Here is a 12,712-nt window from a genome sequence, read left to right on the forward strand (position 1 = left end):
CAGCACTTACTCCATCTTGGTGGGGGATCAGGCAGCAGATGACGGCAGCAAGCTGTGGGATGAGCAGCGGGTCAGGCGGTGGCTCCTGTGTCCTCCATTCATCTCTTCTTCTTTCTGCTAGGCGTCCAATCGAAGCGCCTGTGCTTTCAGCCAATCAGGTGATGGGTATTAGTCCCGTGCCTCCCGATTGGCTGAGAGGCGGTTCATTGTTAGAAAAGCGAATATTTATTCGCTTTTCTAACACACCTGGGTGGACTGCGAGCGCAATGCTTTGCGCTCCGAGCCCACCTTTTTTGAAGCCTATTAGAGCCTATGGCTCTAATCAGGTGCTTCAAGAAACACCCCCGCCGCTGTAATTCTGACGCCCCTGGTGTCAGAAAAGGGGCCGGACGCCTGAATAGGGGGTGTCTACAGCAGCCATGGATAGATTTGTGTTATGCATGAATCTATCCGTTCTACACAGAGGGGGAGGCGCCCAGGCATCCCTAATGGACTCCCCACTGCAGCTTATATAGTGTAATAATTTTTACTTTAGTGATGTCTGAAGCTGAACGTCATCAAGCAAGTTGACCACCACTGGCCTAGATAATCTTGTGGTTTACCACAAGCATTGTATCTATACCGAATGAGAATACAAGAAGATCGTCTTTTACCCAGCATATGTCTAAGTTCCCTATTGAAGATCAAAGCACCATGGAGAACAAGGAACTACCTAAGGCTTTCAAACCACATTTTCTGCAATTGCAGTCCTGATAATCCTTCCTGATAAGCCAGACAGCAGATGGAACAGTTGGCTTCTGTCGGATCAACTGCCGTACACACTTTTTTTTTGTGTTTGTTACTTGTGAAAATTGTGTGTTTCTAAACCTCTCACTATGATGAAATACATAGTTCTGCTTTTCAGCAAATGCTGGTGACCTCAATGACAATGCACGTGATCTAAATGTCTGGAAGTTGTCAATGTTAATGAGGAAAAAAAAAAAAAAAAAAAAGCTTCTAATATTGTATATACACTATTTTATATATAAAATGTGTATTCCTTTATTTAATATGAACATCTCTTGTATATCTGTACACTCTGAATAAAGCTAACCCTTCACTGATCAAAGGTAATGCGCTAAGGTCAGATTTACCCCTTTAACGCGTTATATAAAATGCCCATTACATGAGGTAGATCATTATAAAAGAGAGGCTTGTAAAAGATCAAAACAATATAAAATATGTTGGTGCGTTTATCAAACTCTTCCCATCTGTTGGAGTGGTGCTTATGTATAAAATCCTAAACCATAAAAATACCCTGATATCATAATCAGTAAAGTGAATAAGTGCAAATAAATATATCAATCAATAAAGTGAATAAAAATGAATGCATCAAAAAACATATAAGGGAACACATATCCCTAGATATATGTATATGAAAGAAATAAAAATAAAAAAACAATAAATAGTATCTGTTTGTGTTAATCCAGCTGAGGTCTAAATGTCCAATCAATTGCCTTTGATGAACTTGCTTGTATTTCAATTATCACAGATCACAGTTGCATGATAAATTACATTTGCAAGGGGATGATTCACATAAAGAAAAAAGAAAAACCATCATTGCGCAGTGTTTTTAAATGCTACAAAACTGGGCAATCAATGTAATCCACTCACACATTCGCAGTAGCTGAATCACTTTTGTTATAATGGTCGGACAGCTTCACCGCTCATACAGCTATCGCTGTGTTTGCCCAACACTATGCGATGACGTCACTGACTCCTCCTCCCCATGCGTATCATCACATGTCACGTGACTTTCTCAACCCATGGGGAGGAGTCGTCAGTGACATCATCGCATAGTGTTCAGCAAACACAGCGATAGCTGTATGAGCGGTGAAGCTGTCCGACCATTATAACAAAAGCGATTCAGCTACTGCGAATGTGTGAGTGGATTACATTGATTGCCCAGTTTTGTAGCATTTAAAAACACTGCGCAATGATGGTTTTTCTTTTATCTTTATGTGAATCATCCCCTTGCAAATGTAATTTATCATGCAACTGTGATCTGTGATAATTGAAATACAAGCAAGTTCATCAAAGGCAATTGATTGGACATTTAGACTTCAGCTGTATTAACACAGATACTATTTATTGTTTTTTTATTTTTATTTCTTTCATCTACATATATCTAGGGATGCGTGTTCCCTTATATGTTTTTTGATGCATTTATTTTTATTCACTTTTATTGATTGATATATTTATTTGCACTTATTCACTTTACTGATAGTGATATCAGGGTATTTTTATGGTTTAGGATTTTATATATAAGCACCACTCCAACAGATGGGGAGAATTTGATAAACGCACCAACATATTTTATATTGATTTGTAGCAATGGTGTCACAGCACTAATTGGTTGGTTGCAGCTTACACATTTTTTTCTGGTGTTTTGTTATTTTATAGAGAATCCACATCAGCGCTTTAGTTTTCTTTTTTCACATTTTGTAAAAGATCAAAACAACTTCTACTTCACCACTTGTGATGATATACTGCACTTAGAGGTGCCTTTCTTTTCCTTTTTATATCTTCAGAGTTGCTTCTCCTCTAAGCAAAGTGCTGCCAGACATGCCATTTCATCACTATCATCCCTCTGACCAGCTATCCACCTCCACCAGAGCGCCCTCATCTACTCTGTTTTATACTTCACTAGTGGTGCTGTTGTTGCAAATCTGGAAATCATTAAGTCTCCATTCACATTAGCGTTTTTCATAACCTCCAAAAAAGCTAGAAAAAAAAAAGCGCTGGATGAAAAATACTGATAGAAGCATTTTTGCGCCAGCTTCTAGTAGCACTTTAGAAGCAGTTGGAAGATTTAGCATTTCATTAGTGTTTTTGCAGTGCATGAAGAAAAAAAAGCTCAAAAAAGCGGTTGAGAGCACTTTAGTAGCATTTAGAAGCAGTTAGGCGCATTTAGGAGCATTCAGTGTTCTTTCTGCTGGAAAAAAAAAAAACACTCCAAATTTTTTTTTTCTGCTCCTCCTGAATTTTAAAAAATGCTAACAGCCTAAATTAGTGTGCATGGACACAGGATAACACTATTTAGCTTCTAGGAGCAGAAAAGATTATAATAAATCGCTTCTAGGAGCAAAAAAAACAAAAAACAAAAAAACACAGGAGTGTGCGTGCATGGAGCCTAAGCCTTGTTAATACTTATCTGCAAACATTAACCTAACGTGATATTTGAGCTCTCTGCCATAAAGATCTGCTTTATATGCCAGATAAGAGTTTTACTTTGGCTTGAGTATTGAATGTCCAAGTATTGTCACATTGGACTATAAATGTTGACAAATTTGTGCGAGATCTAAAACAGCCTTTTTTTTTTGAGCAGCTTAAAGCGGGGGTCCACCTATCTATCGTTTTTTTTTTTTTTTGAGTTCATTCACAAACTTTTCTTCTCAGCATTACATACTCACATATTGTGTGTAATATGTCCGCCTGTGTCAGATTTCGTCGGAAAGAATAACTTATATTATTCACTGCAGGCGGTTTCCATCTTCATTGTGGGAATTTGAAGCCCACAAGCATTTATTTCCTGGATGTGGTGAATGCTGTGCTCCCAGCATTCACTGCTCGTTCCCGCACATGCTCAGTGGCATCATGGGAAGCCTGAGACTAGCTCCCAGGAGTCTGGGAGAGGCTACAAACACGCCTACTCCCACGAGAGGAGAACCAGGAAGTGCAAAGAAGAATAGAAAAATAAAAGGTAATTACGGCGATTTAAATTTTTTTAAACGGCATGTCAGCATCTAGGCAAGGAAGAGAATACATACAGATATTGTTCAAAATTTGGGTGGAACCCCGCTTTAACCCTATCATGCCCAAGGACAATAGGAGGGCAACTGAAAAGATAAATTAAAGCCAACATAACAATGTAATCAGGAATTAGGACAAATACTTTAGAGGTGAATTCCACGCAAGTAAATGATACACAATAAATGTGTATCTAAATCCAAAACTAACATTTAGCAGATTACAAATCCTTAAAAGGGCTGTACACCTTCACGTTTTTTCACCTCAATGCATTCTATGCATTGAAGCGAAAAACCTTTTGTACTGCAGCACCCCCGAGTCGGGGCCGAGTCCTGAGGTCTGTGTCAAAGGACACAGCAGCAGGATTTGAGAGCGGGCCCGCACGAGTGCCCCCATGCAAAGCGTCTCTCCGTAGGGGCACTCAAGAAGAGGAGGAGCCAGGGAGCCAAAAGGGCTGCTGGGGGACCCCAGAAGAGGATGATCGGGGCCACACTGTGCAAAACGAACCGCACAGTGGAGGTAAGTATGTCATGTTTGTTATTTTTTAAAAAAGCTTTACAATCACTTTAAGCATTGGTAAGCTGTGATATATTTAATTATTTTTTCACTTTTAAAATTTGGGGTTTAGATACACCTATAATAATTTTCACGTAGACTGTTTTAACTGCCGATGCATTTGTAGTTCTATTCAGCTAGTTTTGTGATCCAGGTACTTCTGAAAGATAGCACCGGTATGTCCAGGACATCTCTGAAGACAGTAAAGCCTGGTCCAGTACCCATCCTGGCCTGTGACTGGACAAATAAGGGGCAGGAACACACTGAGCATAGGCCATTCTTGTGATCTCATTTGTGCAATGCAAGACAGTCCCCATTTGCATGATATACTGCATTATTCTCTCCCAGTCTATGTATTGGAGTGCAGAGGATTATAGGAGGTGGATATCGAGACACACTAGTTTTTATGTGGAACGATTTTAAAAACTGAATATAGGAAACATATGGGGAACATTTAGAAATTTTAAATTTTAAATTGTGCGGGACACTACCCTGAAAATGTACCTTGTCTTCATTGCCTCCTGAAAAATAGCAGTGCACGCTCTTGTATGTGAGAGTGCCTAGGCATGCCTGATTCAACAACCTTACAGTTTAATCACATTTAATTACAGTATAATCTGTAGTATGAAATTAGGGCTGGGCTGACCGCTAGTATCATAAGATTTGAAGTGAGATCTGGGGATGTCACTACTGTGTTCATCACTCCTATGCCTACTAGAAGCTCTGACATAAGTAAAGCCTTGCCCCTACTAAGATGGTCACCTCCACACAGTGTAGAACAAGGCATGGTAAGTTAGTAATGAGGAAATATTGGCTGCACGGAGAACGCAGGCAATACTGGAGACTATCCCTTTGACCACTGCATGCCTTTTTTTGGGCACGGCTTCCAAAGCTCAGTTCCTCTTTTCGGGAAAAAAAAAACACCACTGTCATGATTTTTGTAATCATACATCCTGCAGGACCTTTGACAGCCTTCCAACTATGTACATCTGTCATTTGTCTCATATACTATCACGGGTTATATCTGCAGTGTGTAAATAATTTACATCTCTGAATTATATATTCTAGAGATAGGTTAATTTGTAATAGTTTAGCCAGACATACAGGCCCGGTTCACATCAGTGATTTTCTGCTTGAAGCTTGTAGCTCTAAAATGCTCAACAAGCCAAATCCCATTCATTTCAATGGCCCATATTCACATCTGAGCGCTCTGTCGCCCGGAGCAAAACGCCTGAAGCTCAAAAAAGTACATGAGCTTCTTTTTGACAGATTACAGGCATTGTGGCCTCAGACTTCAATAGAAGCATTTTACGAGGGTTTTCTGCTCAAATAACAGCTCTCCACCCCTAATTTCCTCTCCCTCTTCTCCCCCTAGTACTTTGTATTGGCTAAACAAACATGCCTGAAGCTGTAAAACGCTTGAAATACACTCCTAAAATGCTTTACAAAAAGGTTAAAAAAAAGCCTGAAAAACAACAGTAAACCAATACGCTCAGGTGTGAATGGAGCCTAAGCCAAATGCTCAAACTGACTTGTTTTTGAGATATCACATATAACTTGTTTAGATCTGTTGTAAAAGAAAAAATGTACAGGACGCGTGTTTAAATGTGTTAACCACAATTTTTTTTTTAAAACATATTGCCTTCCTGCACTGTCTTACTAGACGCACTCTGAACAGCAGGGCTGTAACCAGGCAGAACAATTTAAAATGAATGGATTAAATGGAACATATAATAATGGGTCTGCTGAAATGTGATTGGCTGAATGTCAACAGCTGTCAAAGATGTCAAACAAATGTTCTAAAGCATGCAGCAACTGGGTGACGGGACAAACATCTGGAAAATCCCATTTCGCGTACATTCGTTTTCAAAGTCAAATGCCCAGGCAATAATTGCAATTTATAAAAAAAAAAAAAAAAAAAAGAAAAATGATTTCTATGGGACATAAACATTTAGCTCATCTATGACATCCAAAGAGCACTTGAACCCCTGAGCTGCCAACAACTGTCATACCATTAACCCCTTCACTGGCATAACACTACCCATGGTGTATACTCAAGATATCCAGAAGACGATATAATACTGGATAGTAGAATACAATTCACAGGTTAATCATGTTCGTATCTGTAGAGCCATTTCTCCACAAAAGGTGTAGTGTCTTCTAGTCTCTTCTAATGCTTATTTCACCTGGGTTTTCTAGCACTTGGCTGGAGGAACAAAGGAACACTTTCAGGCCAAACCTTGACCTGTCATCCTGTAAAAAATATACATACAATATTAAGAGTGCATTTTTATGAAAACCATACAAATTATTACACAAACAAACACTGGATTCAGTAAACTGGGGTGCTGTTTAGAACTTCCCTTCAAGGTAAAACCCAACAGATTTAGATTGTTATTTTATATATATGTACATATCTAAAAGGTCTAGGGACCTCTGCTTACTTATGGGTGATGTAAAGCAGTGGTTCTCAACCTCAGTCCTCAAGTACCCCCAACGGGCGGTGTTTACAGGTTTTCCTTTACTTTGCACAGCTGCTTCAAATCAATGACATGGTATTGACAAGAGCTATTTCATCTAAGGGAAGTTCCCAAAACATGGCCCGTTTGGCGTATTTGAGGTGAAGAACCACTGATGTAAAGAATTTTAAAAAACCTTATCCTTTAAAATAAACAAGCACAGCATACATGGACAACCACTAAAAACGGCATTTTAAAATTATTGGTAGAACCTAAGATCTAGGCAGATGATTCTAAATCCCAATTTCCACTCCCCCCCCTTTAACCACTTGATGAGCTCTAGAAGGTTTTACAATCTTACAGTGAGACTATGATCATGTGCCATCAATATTGATCAGTGCTAATACTATATACGGTCACTGTACTAATGACACTGGCTGGGAAGGGGTTAACATCTAGGGCAAAGGGTTAACTGTGTCCCTACACAGGGTTCTTTGTTTTTTGTAAACACAGAACTGTGTGTGCTTGGCCACAGGCGATTGGCTGAAATCAGCTGCCAAACCACTCGCAGTACAACTACTGTGGGTGGGTAGCAAGCAGTTAAAAGACAAGCTTTACCCTACACCTTCCAGAGTCTTCTGGAAATTTAACCACTTGTCTACCACCGGCAGTTGTGGAGGTTCCCGGGCTTTCCCATTCCACCAGTCCCAATGTAAAGTGTACATATCACCTGCCTTGCCTATGCCATCACAGAGGGTTTGTTGTCCCACTTGTGATAGCAATAAAGTAAAAAAAAAAAAAAAATTTATAATAAATAAATTGTGTGTGTAATATATATATATATATATATATATATATATATATATATATATATATATATATATATATATATATATATATATATAATGGGCGTCCGCAGAACTTTTTTCGGGGGGGGGGGGGTCATAATTTTATGGACACCCATGCTCTCAATGTTTAATATTTGCCACATATGTGGAAACAGAACCAGTGAGAGATGAAGGTAGTAGTGGAACTAAGGAGACAGTAAGGAGTTCAGTAATGAAGTAATGAAGTGAAGAGAAAACAGGAGTATAAAGAGAGAAGGTAGTACAGATAGAAGGCAGCAGAAGAGGCAGAGCAAGAAAGTGAAAGACAGAGGCAGAAGTAGTGAGAAGAGATGGGAGCAGGAGTAGAGAGAAAGAGGGAAGGCATAAAAGATTAAAAGAGGAAGGCAGTAGTACTGAGAGGGAGGTAGAGGAAAGCATATTACTTATCACTCCATGCCATGCCTGCAGAAGTGACACCTCTCCCACCTACACCTGCATGCTCCCCATCAATCATCCTTCCCCCCCACCACCTACAGAGTCCTGGCTGCTACTAACTGCTGTTACCTGTGGTTCCTCGCTGTTCTTGTTGCCTAGGCACAGGTAGCATTAGCATACCACTGGGCGGCTCCCAGTTGAGTGGGCGGTGGCAGTGTCGGCCCGGATATACATAGTGGCAGACTGCCAGCATGTCACTCAGTGGCTTGAGTGGGGGCGGATCCATCTACACAACATGATGAGAGACCTACACTACACAGGCAGCCAATCACTGAAGAGGAGGGCGGAAAGGCTGAGCTGCGGAGCCAAGGACACTGGACAGCAGGCCCACCATCAGAAATTTTGGGGCCCCTTACACAGTTTTAGGCCTGGGCCCCCACCCCCACACCTGACCATCAATATTCCCCAGGGCCCGCCCACTGGCAGCCCCACCAAGTCCCATCCCATGGCCTCCTCTTTCAGTCTCATCTCCTTGATCCCATGTCCTTCTCCTCCTCCTCCAGTCCAATCTCCTTCATCCCACATCCTCCTCCTCCTCCAGTCCCATTTCCTTCATCCCACGTCCTCCTCTATCCCACGTCCTCCTCTATCCCACGTCCTCCTCTATCCCACGTCCTCCTCTATCCCACGTCCTCCTCTATCCCACGTCCTCCTCTATCCCACGTCCTCCTCTATCCCACGTCCTCCTCTATCCCACGTCCTCCTCTATCCCACGTCCTCCTCTATCCCACGTCCTCCTCTATCCCATGTCCTCCTCTATCCCATGTCCTCCTCTATCCCATGTCCTCCTCCTCCATTCCCTTCTCCTTCATCCCACATCCTCCTCTATCCCATGTCCTCCTCCTCCAGTCCCTTCTCCTTCATCCCACATCCTCCTCCTCCTCCTCCTCCTCCATCCTGGGACTCCGGTTCTGGTGGCAACTGCCTCCAAGGGCATTTCTCTCTCACTAACTGTTGCACCTACGTGATCTCACAATGGGACACAGATGGTAAAAAAAAAAGAATGTGGTTTTAACTCTTCCATAATTTAGCCAAAATGGAAAAAAAAGTGCTTGCTTTATATATATATATACTTTTTATACATAACTAGAACATCTAATAGGGTCATATCATTGCATGAGATTTCCCCTCACTTCCTGTCTTAGTGTCACCAGAACAGGAAGTGGGGGGATTTCACTGTGGGTAAATAGCTTGCAATTGTTGCCTTATAATGTCCAAATTATATTGATTATATAACAATTGCTGGCTATATTCCCACAGGGAGATTCCCTCACTTTCTGTTCTGGTGACATCAAGACAGAAAGTGAGGGGAACTCTCCTGCAATGACATAACCCTGTTAGATGTTCTAGTTATGTATCATAAGTATATATAAAGCAAGCACTTTTTTCCCCCATTTTGGCAAAATTATGATTTTTTTCCCCATCTCTGTCCACGGGTTGCAGGAAAAAAATTGTTTGATTCCCCCATTAACACAGACAGTGTTGATGGGGGAATCCCTGCTGTGGAGCCATTGTATTCTCCAGTGGGGGTGGGAAAACCGCCCCTGCCAGGAGAACACAGTCATTATTGCTAGTGACTACAAGAGCTGCTAGCGATAATTGTATGTAAAATCTGACAGGCTGGTCATACTCAAGTTGATTGATCGATTAACTTCAGTACATTCAGCCTGTCCATACATAGTTTGAATCTCAGCCAGTCTCTGCTAAACAGAATTCAAACCATCTATGGCTGGCCTTATCTGCATTCTAGCTGCAATTTTCACAGGGGCCGATCCAGTTTTTCTCAGCAGGGGATCTGTCAGTGGATCCCTTGCTGAGCGGGCAACTGACAGACCTGTGTCTGCTCATGCTGTCCGTTTACACCCAACCGCCCCCTGATCCGGCCAGACGGAGGGGAATGGGGGCCCTTCCATCTTTTCTTTTTGCCAGATCAGATCAGAGGCAGGCGGGTGTAAACGGACACATTTCATTTAAATCTATATCCATAGAGAACAATGGGCGGTCCCGATCAGGTTGCCTAAAAAACGGACAGGAGGAACCGATCGGACCACTCATGTGAAAGGGGCCTGAAAAGCAATCCGCTTGGATTGCTTTTCAGAGCATTGGCTAGTTTAGTGAACCTAGACTAAGAACAATCACTGTAATGCTACCCATATTGCTGTCCTTTTAACATGGTGACATAAGCTGACACCTATGTTGCACATGTGTAATGTTACTTTCACCTTCACTCTGCTAAAAGGACAGCAATAGGGCTGGCAATACAGTGATTGATATTAACAGGGGAGCACAGGCTGTGTACTGGACATGTCTTCTAAAGGCTTCAGTAAAAAACACTTTTTTTTTTTTCCCACTTACCTCGATCTCTGCAGCAGCTTCTTTACAGAGGAACTCTGTCCCTCTCACCAAGAGAGGAAGCACGAGGCTCTTCAGTGATGGACAGTGCACTCTGTGTACCTATTGGCTAAGGAGGCTGAGCAGCCCGCCTCCTGCTGCCTCCTCAGCCAATGAGCAACTAAAAGGCTGTTAAGTCCCTCCCTCATACCATCTCCCGAGTCCCAGCCGTGCCAGCTTACTATGCTTACCCTACGGCCGCATCTCCCCTGCAGACCTGCACTATATCGCCTTCAGGTCCACTCCTGCACACTTCCTGGTTGCCACCGAGCCCCTGCTGATACCTGGGCCCGATACATGTGTATCGGCTGTACCCCCTGATGGCAGCCCTGCTGGACAGTGTCAGTGTCAGGACAGAGCAAAGAGCTCAGAGCAACCAGCAGAGAAACAGACGTTTAAAAAAAAAAAAAAAGTCCACAGCGGCCGTGGCAGACATTTCAACACAACACACAGTCTGCAAGCCAACACCTGATGATTCCGGGGGGGGGGGAGGGGTGGGGGCAATTGCCCTGCCTTGCCCCTATCTGCGGACGCCCATGATAATAATATATTAAACATACAGTGGGGATCGAAAGTTTGGGCACCCCAGGTAAAAATGTGTATTAATGTGCATAACGAAGCCTAGGAAAGATGGAAAAATCTCCAAATGGCATCAAATTACAGATTAGACATTCTTATAATATGTAAAAAAAAGTTAGATTTTATTTCCATCATTTACACTTTCAAAATTACAGAAAACAAAAAAATGGCGTCTGCAAAAGTTTGGGCACCCTGCAGAGTTAATATCTTGTACTGCCCCCTTTGGCAAGTATCACAGCTTGTAAATGCTTTTTGTAGCCAGCCAAGAGTCTTTTAATTCTCATTTGAGGTATCTTTGCCCATTCTTCCTTACAAAAGTCTTCCAGTTCTTTGAGATTTCTGGGCTGTCTGTCACGCACTGCTCTTTTAAGGTCTATTGATAGATTTTCAATAATATTGAGGTCAGGAGATTGGGAAGGCCATGGTAAAACCTTTAGTTTACACCTTTTTGATGTAATCCCCCGTGGATTTTGAGGTGTGTTTAGGATCATTATCCATTTGTAGAAGCCATCCTCTCTTTAACTTCAGCTTTTTCACAGATGGCATCAAGTTACCATCCAAAATTTGCTGAAATTTTATTGAATCCATTTTTCCTTCTACTCGTGAAATGTTCCCTGTGCCACTGGCTGCAATACAACCCCAAAGCATGATTGATCCACTCCCATGCTTAACAGTTGGACAGAGGTTCTTTTCATTAAATTCTGTGCCCTTTCTTCTCCAAAAGGTACTTTTGCTCATTCCGGCCAAAAAGTTCTATTTTAACCTCATCGGCCACAGAACTTGTTTCCAAAATGCCTCAGGCTTGTCTATATGTTCATTTGAAATGTTCAAACGCTGATTTTTGTGGTGAGGACGTAGAAGAGGGTTTTCTTCTGATGACTCTTCCATGAAGACCATATTTGTACAGGTATCTCTTTATAGTGGAATAGTGTACCACAACTCCAGTGTCTGCCAGATCTTTCTGGAGGGATCGTGCAGACAAACGTGGGTTTTGAATTGCTTTTCTCACAATCCTGCGAGCTGCTCTGTCTGATATTTTTCTTGGTCTTCCAGATCTTGCTTTAACTTCCACTGTTCCTGATGACTGCCATTTCTTAATTACATTCCGAGCAGAGGATATTGACATCTGAAAATGCTTTGCTATCTTCTTATAGCCTTCTCCAGCTTTGTGAGCATCAACTATTTTCAGTTTCAGTTTTCTAGACAACTGCTTAGAAGAACCCATGGTGCTGATTGCTGGGGCAAGGTCAGATGAGTCTGGCCATTTAAAACCTTTGAGATTGACATCACCTGGTCTTCCCAGATGAGGATTGAGAACAATCCATGACACTGGCAGGTCTCCGCTTTGCAAAGGGGGCAGTGCATGCTATAAATTCTGCAGGGTGCCCAAACTTTTGCAGACGCCATTTTTTTTGTTTTCTGTAATTCTGAAAGTGTAAATGATGGAAATAAAATCTAACTTTTTTTGACATAGTATAAGAATGTCTAATCTGTAATTTGATGCCATTTGGAGATTTTTCCATCTTTCCTTGGCTTCGTTATGCACACTTTTACCTGGGGTGCCCAAACTTTCGATCCCCACTGTACATACATATACACACAGTAAAACCTTGAATT

General features: G+C 41.8%; 1 protein-coding gene across 1 annotated transcript in view; it reads right to left on the reverse strand.

The window, feature by feature from the left end:
* Window positions 1-1,890: 1,890 nt before the first annotated feature.
* Window positions 1,891-12,712, reverse strand: part of HRAS (HRas proto-oncogene, GTPase) — a 170,151-nt gene continuing 159,329 nt past the window's right edge. Inside the window, exon 6 of the mRNA XM_073604905.1 lies at window positions 1,891-6,597. The gene's annotated coding sequence lies outside the window, so the exon portion shown is untranslated. The remainder of the gene's footprint in view (window positions 6,598-12,712) is intronic.

Source organism: Aquarana catesbeiana, linkage group LG11 (assembly GCF_042186555.1).
Source record: "Aquarana catesbeiana isolate 2022-GZ linkage group LG11, ASM4218655v1, whole genome shotgun sequence".
In the NCBI taxonomy this organism is placed as follows: Eukaryota; Metazoa; Chordata; class Amphibia; order Anura; family Ranidae; genus Aquarana; species Aquarana catesbeiana.